The sequence below is a fragment of the Ochotona princeps genome, chromosome 4 (genome assembly GCF_030435755.1).
Source record: "Ochotona princeps isolate mOchPri1 chromosome 4, mOchPri1.hap1, whole genome shotgun sequence".
Classification (NCBI taxonomy): Eukaryota; Metazoa; Chordata; class Mammalia; order Lagomorpha; family Ochotonidae; genus Ochotona; species Ochotona princeps.
This window is the reverse complement of record NC_080835.1, coordinates 74,986,666-75,000,030: the sequence shown is the minus strand read 5'-3', so window position 1 is coordinate 75,000,030 and position 13,365 is coordinate 74,986,666.

Genomic DNA, 13,365 nt, shown 5'->3' with positions numbered 1-13,365 from the left:
CAATCGTGTACACCCCAGACTCAGTCCATCCTTGTGCCAAAAAGACACTGCAGGCATGTCCAGACCAGATAGCAGCCCCCCACTTTGTCATTTGCACTCATCAATGGGAACTACAACCTGTCCAGGGTGTCCACTTTGCTCCCCAACCAGGTCTGTTCCTAGCTCTGATCCAGTTTGGCATAGCCCTTCACCTGTCCTAGCCTTTGCTTTGGATGCTGTAGCCTGGCCTGACGTAGTCTGCCCCAAGTCCCAACTCTCACTGGTGAGTGATGGAACCTTGCCCTGCTCAGTCTGTTCCCACCCCTGACTCATACAAACCGATGTGGGTGACAGCCTAGCCTAGCATGGCCTGCACTCCAGTCTGGTTTCTGCACTTGCCAGTAAGCTAAGGTTTGCTCAAACCTGCCCAATCCACCCCTTTCAAAACCAACCACACATTTGCCAATAGTTGGAGCTACCTTGCCCAGCCTGCCCAACCCCCAGGCCTGGACCAAGTGCTCACCAGTGAGAGTTGTGACCCAATAGAGGAGTTTCCCAAGTTTTTCCACTTGGCTCACTTTCAGAACCAGCTCTCACGCATGCCAGTGGGTGCTAGGCCCTTGCCCAGCATTGCCTGTCCCTCCATCTTGGCCTTGTATGAGCCGGTGAATGCTGTGGACTGGCCTGCCCCACATCCTGTTTTAGGATGCACATGTGGGTGTTGCAGCTTGGACGTGCCCAGACTATTCTTGGTCCCTCTACCTGTGTGTGTTGGCAGGTTCCATGGTAACACCTACTTCAGCCCATCCCAACCCCAACTCTTGAGCTAACCAGCAGGACTTATATTTCCACAAGGTTTGGCCCACATATCCCCCACAGAATCTATCCCTGGACCTAGTTCCCCCACTAGCTGGTTAGTGTCATTGCCCTGCCTAATGTGACCAGTCCCATGTTCCAATATTCAATCAGGTACTGGGATCTAGCCTTGCTATACAGACCCCTGTATAAAAAAGCTCTAGCTTTTGCATGGACTGGTGTATGGTAGTCAGCAATGTTCCGTGCTAATAAGCTCATCTCAGGACTCCCATGTGGGCTGGTGTATCAGTCTGACCCATATAGATCTTCTGGTCTCTCCCCTCTAAGCCACAAGGTATCAGTCCCTTTGCTTACCTGCAAGTACAGTGGCCTTGTAGTTTAGTGTCCCTAGGATTCTTTCCTTACTTACATGAACAGTGGTCTTATCCATGGATGTCCCTAGGCAGTAATTCCACGCCCCTGAGACCCCAGAGTTTGCCACTAGTCAGCCAGCAGCAAGCTGGGAGGTCCACAACCTAGAATTGGTCCTTCTCTTAGCAACGGTGTCTGGAACTAGAGCCATTGAGCCCTACCTGGCTCAGGTCCCCCCAGCAGCCTCCATGCTGCTAGGTGGTCCATACACCCAAGCTCTGAGGTTGAACTCAACAGCCAATACTAAAAAAGTTAAGTGGCCTTAGTATAGTTGGAGCTCTAGCCATGGTTGATTTACAAAAAGGATTAATTGCACTTGCCAAGAAAGCACTAAATCGCCTCAGTCTTCTTTTTATTTTTTTTAAACTTATTATTTTTTTAATCTATTTTATTGTATTGTTGTTGGCAATCTTTACATAGTTAATTACAGTTAAAGGAAAAAGAAGAAAAAAGAGAAAAAAAGGTTCAGGGGGATAGGGAAGTGGGTAATGCTATTATGTCCATATTGTTTCCATCATGTATCTGAGGTAAAGGGGGATATTGAGGGAGAAGCCCCACCCGGTTTCCCGCCCACCCCAAGTCCTGGATGTGGGGCATGCTCTGAGATATGTGCTCAAGTGGTGTTAATAGTTCTCCAGTTATGAATCACTGCCAGTTTCGCTCGATGAGGTTGTCCACTGATTGATATGGTCCATCATAAAGTCTCCGTTTGCCCCATATTTCGCTGCCAACGTATAGCTGAGATGAATGATTGTCCTGTTCTGTCTTTTGTCTTTTCTTGGTTAGAGTTCTGAGTCCAGCAGTTCGGTTGGGGACATCTCCAAAAATACTTTGAGGTATTCCCAGATTAGTTAAACTTATTTTTATCTACTTGAAAGAGAATAACAGAGAGAGAGACAGAGAAAGATGAAGATATTCTCCATCTGTTGGTTCACTTTCCAAATGGCTGCAATAACAGGGAAGTCAGGGGCCAGAAGCCTATTTGGGTGGGTGGCAGGAGCTTTCCCAGTACATTAACAAGGAGGTGGATTATAGCCTGGTGCGGTAGCCTAGCGGCTAATGTCCTCACCTTGAATGTGCTAGGATCCCCAATGGGGACCAGTTCTAATCCCATCAGCCCCACTTTCCATCCAGCTCCCTGCTGGCCTGGGAAAGCAGTCGAGGACGGCCCAAAACCTTGGGACCCTGCACCTGCGTGGGAAACATGGAAGAGGTTCCGGGCTCCTGGCTTTGGATTGGCTCAGCTCTGGCTGTTATGGCCACTTGGGGAGTGAACCATCAGATGGAAGATCTTCCTCTCTGTCTCTCCTCCTCTCTGCATATCTGACTTTGCAATTAAAACAAATCCTTTCTTTTTAAAGGAGGTAGATTAGCAGTAGAACACCAGGTATTCCAAACTGCACCCATGTGACAGGCAGCACTGTCAGCAGCAGCTTAAACCATTGGGCCATGACACTGGACCTTGGCTTCAGTCTTGACCGAAGTGATTTAATTATATTCCAAGTAAGTCATTGTACTCAGCAGTTGAGGCTCAACATTATGAAGTGAACCATAATGTGATGCACACATTTTTGTCAAAAGCAGAGGATGCAGCAGTTGTCAGTTCAAGAAGTTACTGACCGATCTTGATTCTGAGTTTGGTGATGTCATTTATCACAGTGATGTGTGATGCCAGAGTCACAGCAGCATGCTCAAGAGGCTTCTGAATTGTGGGATGATATCAAACAGTTCATGGAGATAAAGAGAAAGTCTGTTGGAGAGCTCAGTGATGGCAAGTAGCTGTGTGATCTAGCATTCATTATTACAATGTTCACAGTGGACCGCACCAAGTACCTCTCAGAGATGAACATCAAGCCCCAGCTCGCCAACCGGCTTCTCTGCTCCCTGCTTTTAAAGATGAAATCATTCAAAACCCAGTTAAGGCTGTAGAGGCTGCAACTTAAAAGGAATAACATGGAACAGTTTCCCACTCCTGAAGGACAAAGGCATTCTACAATGCTTGGATATGCTGGTGAATGTGTAAACGAATTGAAGCATTTGAAGATTCAAGATCGTGAAAAGTGAATGGAATTGAACATCTTTGCTGCACCAGTTCATATGGAACCAGCTGATGCACCTGATAACTTACTACATGAAAAAACTCAACTGTAAAGTGAGGATGAGCTAAAAGTTGGATACAACCACTGCCCACTGCTTGGGTTCTGTAAACAAGCAATGAGGAGTCTTCTGCTTTGAGGAGATATGCATTGAAATTTGTATCTGTGCTCAAAACCATTTATCCACCAGTGAGCATGTATTGTCATAACTTTCCATCCATCGTAAGTTGACTACTCCAGATCGATGGATACAAACCTGGTAAAGTAGGTAAGTGTAGCGACATCTTCGGTATCAGCATTGCATGGCTCACCAAAGAGCAGCAGCTGTAGGCCTTCACATTAGGGTGAGTTGAATTCAATATAACTTCATTTTTAAGTTGATAATTCTTTTAAAGATTTATTTATTATTATGGAAAAGGCAGGTTTACAGAAAAAAGAAGAGACAGAAAAATTTTCCATCCACTATTTCTCTCCCCAAATGACTGCAATGGCTGGGTCTGAGCTGGTCTGCAGCGGGGAGCCAGGAGCTTCTTCCAGGACTCCCACACAGGTGCAGAGTCTCAAGGCTTTAGGCCACCATAGACTGCTTTCCTAGGCCACAAACAGGGAACTACATGAGAAATGGAGCAGCGGGGACATGACCTGGCACCCATATGGGATCCTGGTAAATGCAAGGTGAGGATTTAGCCTTTTAGCCACCACGCCAACCCCTAACTTGATAATTTTGTATTGCCCACAAATGTTATAAATACCCACATGGCCCTTGGCAAACAAACCAAAAAGGTTCCCACCTCAATTTAGAGCATATAGATGCTTCAAATATTTATGAAGATTTGTAAAAATGGATCTTATTAGCCATATGGAAATTTCTAACTTGGGCCATAATTCATAAGTAAAAATACCATTACCACCAAGAAGAGATGGATCTTTGGGCTACTAGTTAAGATGCCAGTAGGATGCCAAGAGTGTCTAGGTTTATCCTTGGCCCTAGTTTCTTACTCCTGAGCAACTGCTGTGGATGTTCAAATCTCATTGGTTGGTCTTTAGTCTGGGTTTATTTACCCCCAATGTCTTGTCTGTAAGCAATACCAGCCTTGAGAAACAATCTCTATGATGATCTGTAGTAAATCTGGGCTGACTCTCTAGAGTATAATGACTTTGAAGAAGTTGTGTGTTTTCTAGAGACTAGATAGAATAGCAACAAAACCAAACAAAGCTACTCTTCTTTCCCAAATAAAGCTCACTATAAGTAATACATACATTTTTATAGTTTTGCTAAAATGAGGATAACTCTCACTTTCTTGTCTTCGCCTTAATTTGTTTTTTTTTTTAATCCTCCCCTGTTTGGAAATGTTACATCAAGTGATGGTAATTAATCAAAAGGCTTAATAATGTGATTCCCAATGCGAAGACACACGATGCAAAGTAACATTAATTTCTAACCCGTGGCTACTGTCCAGGACATATATCTGTGTGCAGATTTTAAAACAACACTCCTTCCTGTGGGGAGCAGCAAACTCATTTGAGTGGACACAGGCTTGAGGGATGGAATCTATACTGGATATCAGCCCCATTTACACCCCATGCAGAGTGCAGTTGGTATTGCACAAATTGCAGAGCTAAATGTGGAGGCACTGTCTAATTCTCTCCCAAAGATGGGGTGCTTCTTTCTTTCAATTGCTCTAGACCCTCTAGAGTAATGGAGGAGCATCTTGGTGTATTGGGGCTGCTATGACAAAAAAAAAATCATAGACCAGGTAGATTATAAACAGCAGAAATCATTATTTCTGGCACTGAGAAATTCATTATCAATGTTCTGGCAGATTTGTTGTCTGGTGGGGTCTACTTTCTAATTTATAGGTGATGCCTTTGAGCTGTATCCTCTGAAGTCCTTTTTAGAAGGGCTCCAGTTCCAGTCATGAGAACTCCACCTAATGGAAGGCAACTGTTGGAAAGGGAACCAGGATAGATTGTGCACACAGAGGGTTCACGATGTGGTCCTATCATAGCTGGCTTTCCTTGTTTGAGAAATGAGGGACAAAAGACATTTTTTTAAAAAAAATCTGTTTTCTGGTAAAACTTCAAAGAGGCTGTTGAGCAAATGATTTTGAAGTGCTGTTTTTCTCACCTGTCAGTGTAGAAGTGTAGACTGGGTGAGAAGCACATAGGCAAGGGAGGCAGGGAGCAATCACAGCCTGCTCAGTTCATCTCTTTCTCTGAGAAAAGAAGTTTTATTATATGATGAAGAACATCACGTTTTTACAGAGTCTCCTGAAATATCTCTCCTAAAATCCGTCTTGGGAAACGGATTAAATTGGATTTTGGACTGGATCAGATCAATCATATCCAGTTCTCTCCCTTCCTGAAAACTTCTGGCTTTTCATTTTCTCATCGTTTTGCTTTTTTGGGAATAGAAACTTTGCAAAAACTGATTTTTTAAAAATAATTTTTTTGTCAAAGCAAGCTAATTTTAAAATGATGAATTTTCTTAATCCTGGTATTCAAGGTTTGTTAAAGAAACTGGAGTTTATTTTACATTTTTTAAAGATTTATTTATTTTTATTACAAAGTCAGATATACAGAGAGGGAGAGACAGAGAGGAAGATCTTCCGTCCAATGATTCACTCCCCAAGTGAGCCGCAACGGCTGGTGAGTGCCGATCTGAAGCCGGGAACCAGGGATGATGAACATCCATGTGGGCCTCTGATTAGGGTGGGGAGGTTCACATACAGATGAAGGTGGATGGAAAAAACGTTTTAGTTTTTTTTTCCTGTGTTCACAGGGGAAGAGGGGGAGGGGGCCACTCCTTATTGCCAAACTAAATCAGCACCCGGGGATGGGAGTGATCAGTTGATGTTGCCTTGGGGACCCTGATGTGGGGAAGAATGTCCCAAGAGTGTTGCTTCAGTGGCGTTAATAACCCTGAGATATTGTAGGCTTCATTGCTCCAGGGTTGAGAAAATCTTTCTAAGGTTTATTTGTTGACAATGTCCACCTCAGTGCACTCGCAGGTCCAGGAACATGCTACAAAGTTTGGCCAAGAGAACTGTCCAATCTGTTCTGTTTTCCATCCTCTGACAAGGCAGTTAATGTTTCCTGGTGGCCTAGGTGAGCTGGTCATCATGTCCCCACCCCCATGGGCAACTGGATATGCTGTCCACTGCACGGGTATCAACAACTGAGGAGGCCCAGTCTCAATACATGTACATGTAAAGTCAGACCACACCTTCCATGATATTCCCAGTGGCCAATGTCTCAGTCCAGTGGTCTAGATGGGGAGTTCCCCAAGAAAGGGTCACCTTGCCTGGGGTGGCCTCAGACTTGATTCTTGTGTGTACCAGACAGTGCAGGGTCAGTCTTAGCTTGTTACCTGCAGCAGCCAGTGCACATACTGGTGGATGAAGTTGCCTGGTCAGTTCTTCCCCAGCCATACTCATGCAAACTTACAGGTGTTGTGGCTCAGCCCAGCCTGCTCACCAGAGAACCATTCTCATGCATACCACTCTTCAGCAGCTGTCATGGCCTAGTCAGGGTGACCCCCAATAACTCACCACGTCTGCCCCCCAGACTCTTTTTGTGCACACTTGTCTCTGCTGTGACCTGACTTGGCCAAGCCTTTGTCTCATCCAGCTCTTATATACACCTGTGGGCACTGTGGCTCAGCTAAGTCGGACCTGCTCCCAGAGCTGATGCTTACATGTGTTCACAGGTGCTGCCACCATCCCCAATTTTGCCTGCCTCCAGCCCTGGTTCTCATGCTCACCAGTAGCAGATACAACCCACCAGGGCAGTGCCAACAGTTTCCCTGCCAGGCATGTTTCCAGCCCTGGATCTTGTGCCTCCTAGGTGGTACTGCAGTCCAGCTTGACATGACTTGCACCTAGTCCCGGCACTTGCCAGTTGGTGCTATGGTTTAAGCCTAGTTGGCCCGCACCCATTGTCATTCTCATGAATACCAGTGGGTGCAGCAGCCTAGCCCAGACTGACCCACCCACAGATTGGCCCAACCTCAAGTTTTACACTCAGTAGTGGAAGCAGCAGCCCAGCAAGGGAGTCCCTGAAGTTCTACCAGGCCCATTCCTAGCTCTGGATCATGCCTGTGCCAGTAGATGCTATGGCCCAGTCTGAGATGGCCCACTTCCACTCTTGGCATTCACCAGCAGATGCTACAGCTTGGCTCAGTCCGTCCAATGCTCAGACCCAGCTCTTGCCAGCGGAAAGAGCATCCAACCCAGCCTGGCCCACTCCCAACCCTCATGTGAACTGGTGGATGTTGCAGTCCTATCTGGTTTGGACTGTACCGTGTCTTGACTCTTTCTCTTGCCAGTGTGTCCTGTGGACTGACCCTGCTCAGCCTGTCCCCAGACCCGGTTCACATATATGCCAATGAATACTACATCCCAGCCTAGTCTAGCCTGCATCTGATCTTGGCTCTCCCACTGATTAGGAGGGTTTGTGTCCTAGTAGGGAAGTTCCTCAAGTTCTCCAACCAAGCCCTCTCCTAATAACAGATCTCACATGTGTCAGTAGATGCTGCTGCCCAGACTGACACATCTGGCTCTCAGTCCTGACACTTAATGCCATGTACTGAGGCCCAGCCTGATTAGCCCTCACCCATTCCAACTCTCACTGGTGGGTGCTATAGCCTAGCCCAGCCTGGCGCACTCCCAGACCCAGATCTCATGTGATCTGTCAGGTGCTGTGGCCTAACCTGGCCTGTCCCACACCAATTTTCTCTCTCGTGAGCACTAGCAGGTGCTGGAGTTGAGCCCAGTTTGGCCCACTCCTAGACCCAGCCCATACACATGCCAAAGGGTGCTGTAACTTTGCCCAGCCCCTACTCTTGTACTTATCAATAGGAACTATAGTCCAGCAGGGGAGTCCTCAGTGTTCCCCTACCAGGCCCATTCCCAACCCTGGGTCTTGTGCATGGTGGCTGGTGCTTTGACCAAGCCTGGCATGGTCCACCTGCATGATGAGTCTCAGCCTTTGCTGGCAGGTGTTGCAGCCTAGCCCAGCCAAGCATGGCCCACACCATATCCTGGCTTTACTGAATACCAGTGGGTGCTGAGGCCTGATCCAGCTAAGCCTGTCCCCATGCCAGGCCCACACAAATGTTAATAAATGTTACTAAATGCTGTAGACTTGTCTGATCTGACCTGCTCCCATCCTGGTTCTTGTGCTTCCTAGTGAGAGCTGCAGCCTGATGGGGGAGTTCTACAAGTTCCTCTACCAGGTCTGGTCCCAGCCACAGATCCCACACATGCCAGTGGGGCAGCAGCTCTGTGTCTGGGTCAGTTTGCCTTAAGTCCCAGCCCTTGAACATGCTAGTGGGTGCTACAGCCTGTTTCTACCTAGCCTCGTCCCAGAACCAGCTGCTCCAAGTGTCAAGTTGGTTCCTGTCAGGTGTGTTTCTGTCAGGTGAGTTCTGTGGCCCAGCCAGGCTTGGTCCATCACCACCCCCAGCTCTCCACACAAATGGGTGGGTGCTGGTGCCCTAAAGAGGCTAGCCACGATTTCCCTACAGAATCTGCCTCCCAGTTCTGATTCTCTTGCATTCTAATGGGGGCTGTGACCCAGCATGTCATGGCCCTTACCCTGCTCTGACAATCACAGCCAGGCACTACAGCCTAGCCCAGCCAGCCATGCCTCCTAGCCCCAGCTTTTGTGTCTGTGAATGAGTGGCAGATGATGCTATTGAGCTCATTCCAGGTCTCCCACATGGGTGGGTGCCTTAGTCTGCCCAGAAGTGCTCTCTGATTTCCCTCCTGTAAAGCACTCTGCCCAAGTCCTTTGCTTATCTGAGAGTGCAGTGGCTTGGCCCATGGAAGATCCCAGAAGTCATTCCTTTCCTGTCAAACATGCCCTCAGCCATTCACATTCCAATATGTCCCCAAACTCCCTTCTCTGGGCAATCTATGCCCACCACCCACAATGGGTTGAGGCCCAGTTGACATGTCCCAGCCTGGTATTTCCCACTTTCCTCACTTCGTAGAAGAAAAATATTAAAAGAGCAATTGCTGGCATACTGATACAGTTAACACAAATTTGACATTAACCAGGCCAAGAATGCCAGCCAGCTACTGACTGCTTTTCCCCAGTGGTGTAATACTTGTGTAGGTACAAGGTAATCTAGGCTGTTGCCTGTAGCTGGAGAGCAACACATATTAAAAAGAAAAATAAATTCTCACTGACCAATTTTCAGCATATAGCACAACGTTACTAACTATGGTCTTTGTGCAGACTTGTTATGATGATGGGAGGAAAAAGCCATACTGCATGAGCAGATTCAGAGGCGATAGCCTACCAGAGCCACAGTAAAGCTCCAAATCAACCTTTTCTTCAGTGTTTTATTTCATTGATAATTTCTGCCTTAATTATTTATTCAACTAGGAGTTTCCTAATTCTGTCTTTCCTTCCATACCCCTTAGCTGTAATTTTACTATATGAATGAATATTCCTTGTTGGTAGGGCCATTGGTTTTCTCTTTAATGAGAAAGTGGATAAATGTTCAATGAATATTCTTTTTATTGTCAGATCTCCAGAGTAAGGACTTAGCTCACTCCAGTAATAACTGATAACTCATGAGACATACTGCTTTTTGTCCCTCTCCTTTTTCAGTGCTACTATGAGCTTGTGGATTTTATGTACTATGTATTTCAGTCAGTTGTAGTAATTATTTCTTCTGATGCAGACATTGGTTTATCTATGGCCAGTGAGGGGACCCCTTGGAGTTGCCTTCCGGGTTTCATGATACGACTTACTTTGCCCTTGGTAACTAGCTTCTAGCACGACAACATAGCTGGGCTCATTACACATATATTTGTAAGAACTTTGCAAAACAATAACACTAATATCATTTCCCATTTAAAAAGTACCTAAGCTCCAGAGTGATAGCCTAGTGGTTAAGTTCTCACCTTGCACATGCTGGGATCCCATATGGGAGCTGCGTTGAGTCCCAGTTGTTCCACTTCCCATCCAACTACCTTCTTTCAGCCTGGGAAAGCAGTAGAGGATGGCCCAAAGCCTTGGGATCCTGCACCCATGTGGGAGACCTGGAAGAACTTCCTGGCTCCTGGCTTTGGATTGGCTCAGCTCTGGCTGTTGTGGATACTTGGGGAGTGAAGCAGCAGACAGAAGTTCTTCCTCTGTCTCTGCTTCTCTTTGTAAATAAGCCCTTCGATAAAAATAAAATAAACCTTTAAAGAAAAGTACCTATTGAGTGAGCTTTGGCATGTTTTTCTCAGTTGTGTTTGTTCTTAGAGTATATTCTATCATGAGGTACAAATAGTGTTTTCATCAAAGGAAGAGAGGAGAATGGTTTTGTGTTGCTATCTTGATTCGCAGTTAAGTTTATAGTCGTGAGCTGTGTGGTGATGTTTTGGGAAATGACAGGCTACATATACAACAGTGGTCCCACTGGATAATGAGGGACCTGAAAGATTCCCATTCGCCTGCTGGTATCACAGCGATCTCAACACCACAGTTCAATGCATTGCTACTGTGTATACATAAACAAGCTTACTGTTTTGCCAGTGTGGCATCAGCACACAATTACTTACAGTATGTGTTACTTGATAAGAATAACAAATAACTCTATAGCTGTTATGCTTAGTATAGTATATTTTTGCTGTTATTATAGAGGGTACTATTCTTTTTTTAAACAGGAAGAAAAATAGAAACTTACAACATCATGAATTTCTCAAGAGGTTTTGATAGTTCAATAGTCCTGAATTGCTGGCGATCCCACCACTCCAATCATGATGAAATCTCTCCTGAATCTACTGGCTGCTATAGTCCACCTTAGTGTCTCCGTCTAGATCTTCACTGCTAATGATTGGCTGGGGGGTAGTTGATCAATTTGTTCTGTTCTCTGTCCTCTGCCATGGTACCAGGCATCCCTGGAGGCTCCGATATACTGCCTTATCCTCCATTTACATTTGGGTATGCTGTCCTCTGCTCCATCTGAGCCGCTGAGGAGGCCCAGCTCTGACAAATCCACTCTAACAGTCATCCCTTGGAACATGCAATTCTCTCCATGGTTAGGGTTCTGAGTCCAGCAGTTCCATAGGTAGAGAACTGCCCAAGAAACCTCATCTGAGGCCTTCCCAGACCTGATTCTTGTGTGTGTTTTCCAATACAGGGTCTGGTACAGTCTGTCACTCAAATCAGCCTACACACACACTGGTAGTTGCAATTGCTGGGTCAGTTCTATCTCCAGATCCGTGTTTTACAAAACCCGATGGGTGTTGGAGCCCATTCTGCCCACCTCATACTCAGCCTTCTCATAAACCAGTGGGAGCTGCAGTCTAGTCAGAGCAACTCACAAAGCCCCCCACCAGCCCCGCCCCTGCTTGGTTCCTGTGCTTGCTGGTATGTACAGCAGACTGGTCCCGTCTGTCCCACATCTCATTTAGCTCTTGTACATGTTGATGGATATTGAAGCTCAGTTCGTCCCAACTAGCCCCACTATCCAGTCTACACTGGTGCCAGTGGGTGCCACCATCTGTCTAGGCCATGTCTGTGCCTGACAGAATTTGGCCCCTGTGCCAGCATCTGCCAGCTGATGTTGCGGCAAAGCCCAGTCAAACACTGGCTTATGCATGTACCAGAAGGCACAGTCAGCCCAGCCTGGCTTTTCCCTAATCCAGCTCACATGTAGGCATTCAGATGTGGCCCTGCCAGGCCTGATCTGCCCCCATCCCAGCTCTCATGCTCACCAGTGGGAGTGGTGGCTCAGTAGGAGGTCCTTTGTAGCCCCCTCACAGGGGCCATCCTCACCACCCACCATATTTCACATGTGCTGGTTGGGTGCTGTGGCCAAGTCTGGCATAGTCCCATCACCTTGGCATTTGCCAGTGGGTGCTGTAGCTTGGCCAGGCCAGGCCCATCTCCAATTCCAACTCATGCTGGTAGGGGCTGCAACCTAGCCCAGCCCTGCCAGCCCCCAGTCCGGGCCCTCATGTGGACTGGCTGGTATTGCACCCTGACCTGGCCCGACCCACACTCCATTCTGGCACTTGGATTTGCCAGTTAGTGATATGGACTGACCCAGTCTGGCCTGCCCCCGACCTGCACCAAATGCATGCTGGTGGATACTTTATTTTGGCCTGGTCTGGGCTGCTCCCCATCTTGGTTGTTGTACTCACCTGCAGGGAGCATGTCCTGATAGAGGAGTTTCCCAGGCTCCTCCATCTGGATCTCTCCCAATGCTAGGTCTCGCGCATACCGGTGGGTCCATGGGCCAGCCCTACTTAGTCCACCTCCTGTCATAGCAGGACCAGTGACCTAGCCCATCCTATATCTACCCTGGTTCTCACAAGTACCAGTGGGTGCTGGATTCTAGCCCAGTCTGGCACATCCCATACCCAGCCCACACAAATGCTGAGGGATTCTGCAGCTATATTCAGACCAGATCGCAGCCCCACCCTGGCCCTTGTGCCCTCCAGTGGGGATCACAACCTGGCCATGGTGTCCCCTTTGCTCACCTCCACAGATCTCATGTGTGCCAGTGGTTGCTCTGGCCCGGCCTGGCATAGCCCCCCATCCGTCTTAGCCTTTGCCTTTGGATGCTGTAGCCTGGCCTGACCTAGCCAGCCCCAAGTCCCAACTCTTGCTGGTGGGTGCTGCAACCTGGCCCTATTCAGTCTACTCCCATCCCTGGCTCATGTGAACTAGTAGTTGTGATACCCTAGCCCAGCACTCCAGCCTGGTTTCTGCACTTGCCAGTAAGCTAAGATCTGCTTGGACCTGCCTGGTCTGCCCCTTCCAAAACCAACCCACACACTTGCCAACAGGTGGGGCTACCTTGCCCAGCTTGTCTGACCCCTAGCTCTGGAACACATTCTCACCCGTGGGAGCTATAACCTAGTAGGGGAGTCTCCCAGGTTCCCCACTCAGCCCACTCCCAGTCCCAGATCTCACATGTTCCAGCAGGTGCTAGGCCCTTGCCTGGCATAGCCTGTCCCTCCATCTTAGCCTTTGTATGAGCTGGTGGATGTTGTGGGCCGGCCCTCACTACACCTGTTTTAGGATGCACATGCAGGTGCTGCAGCTTGGATCT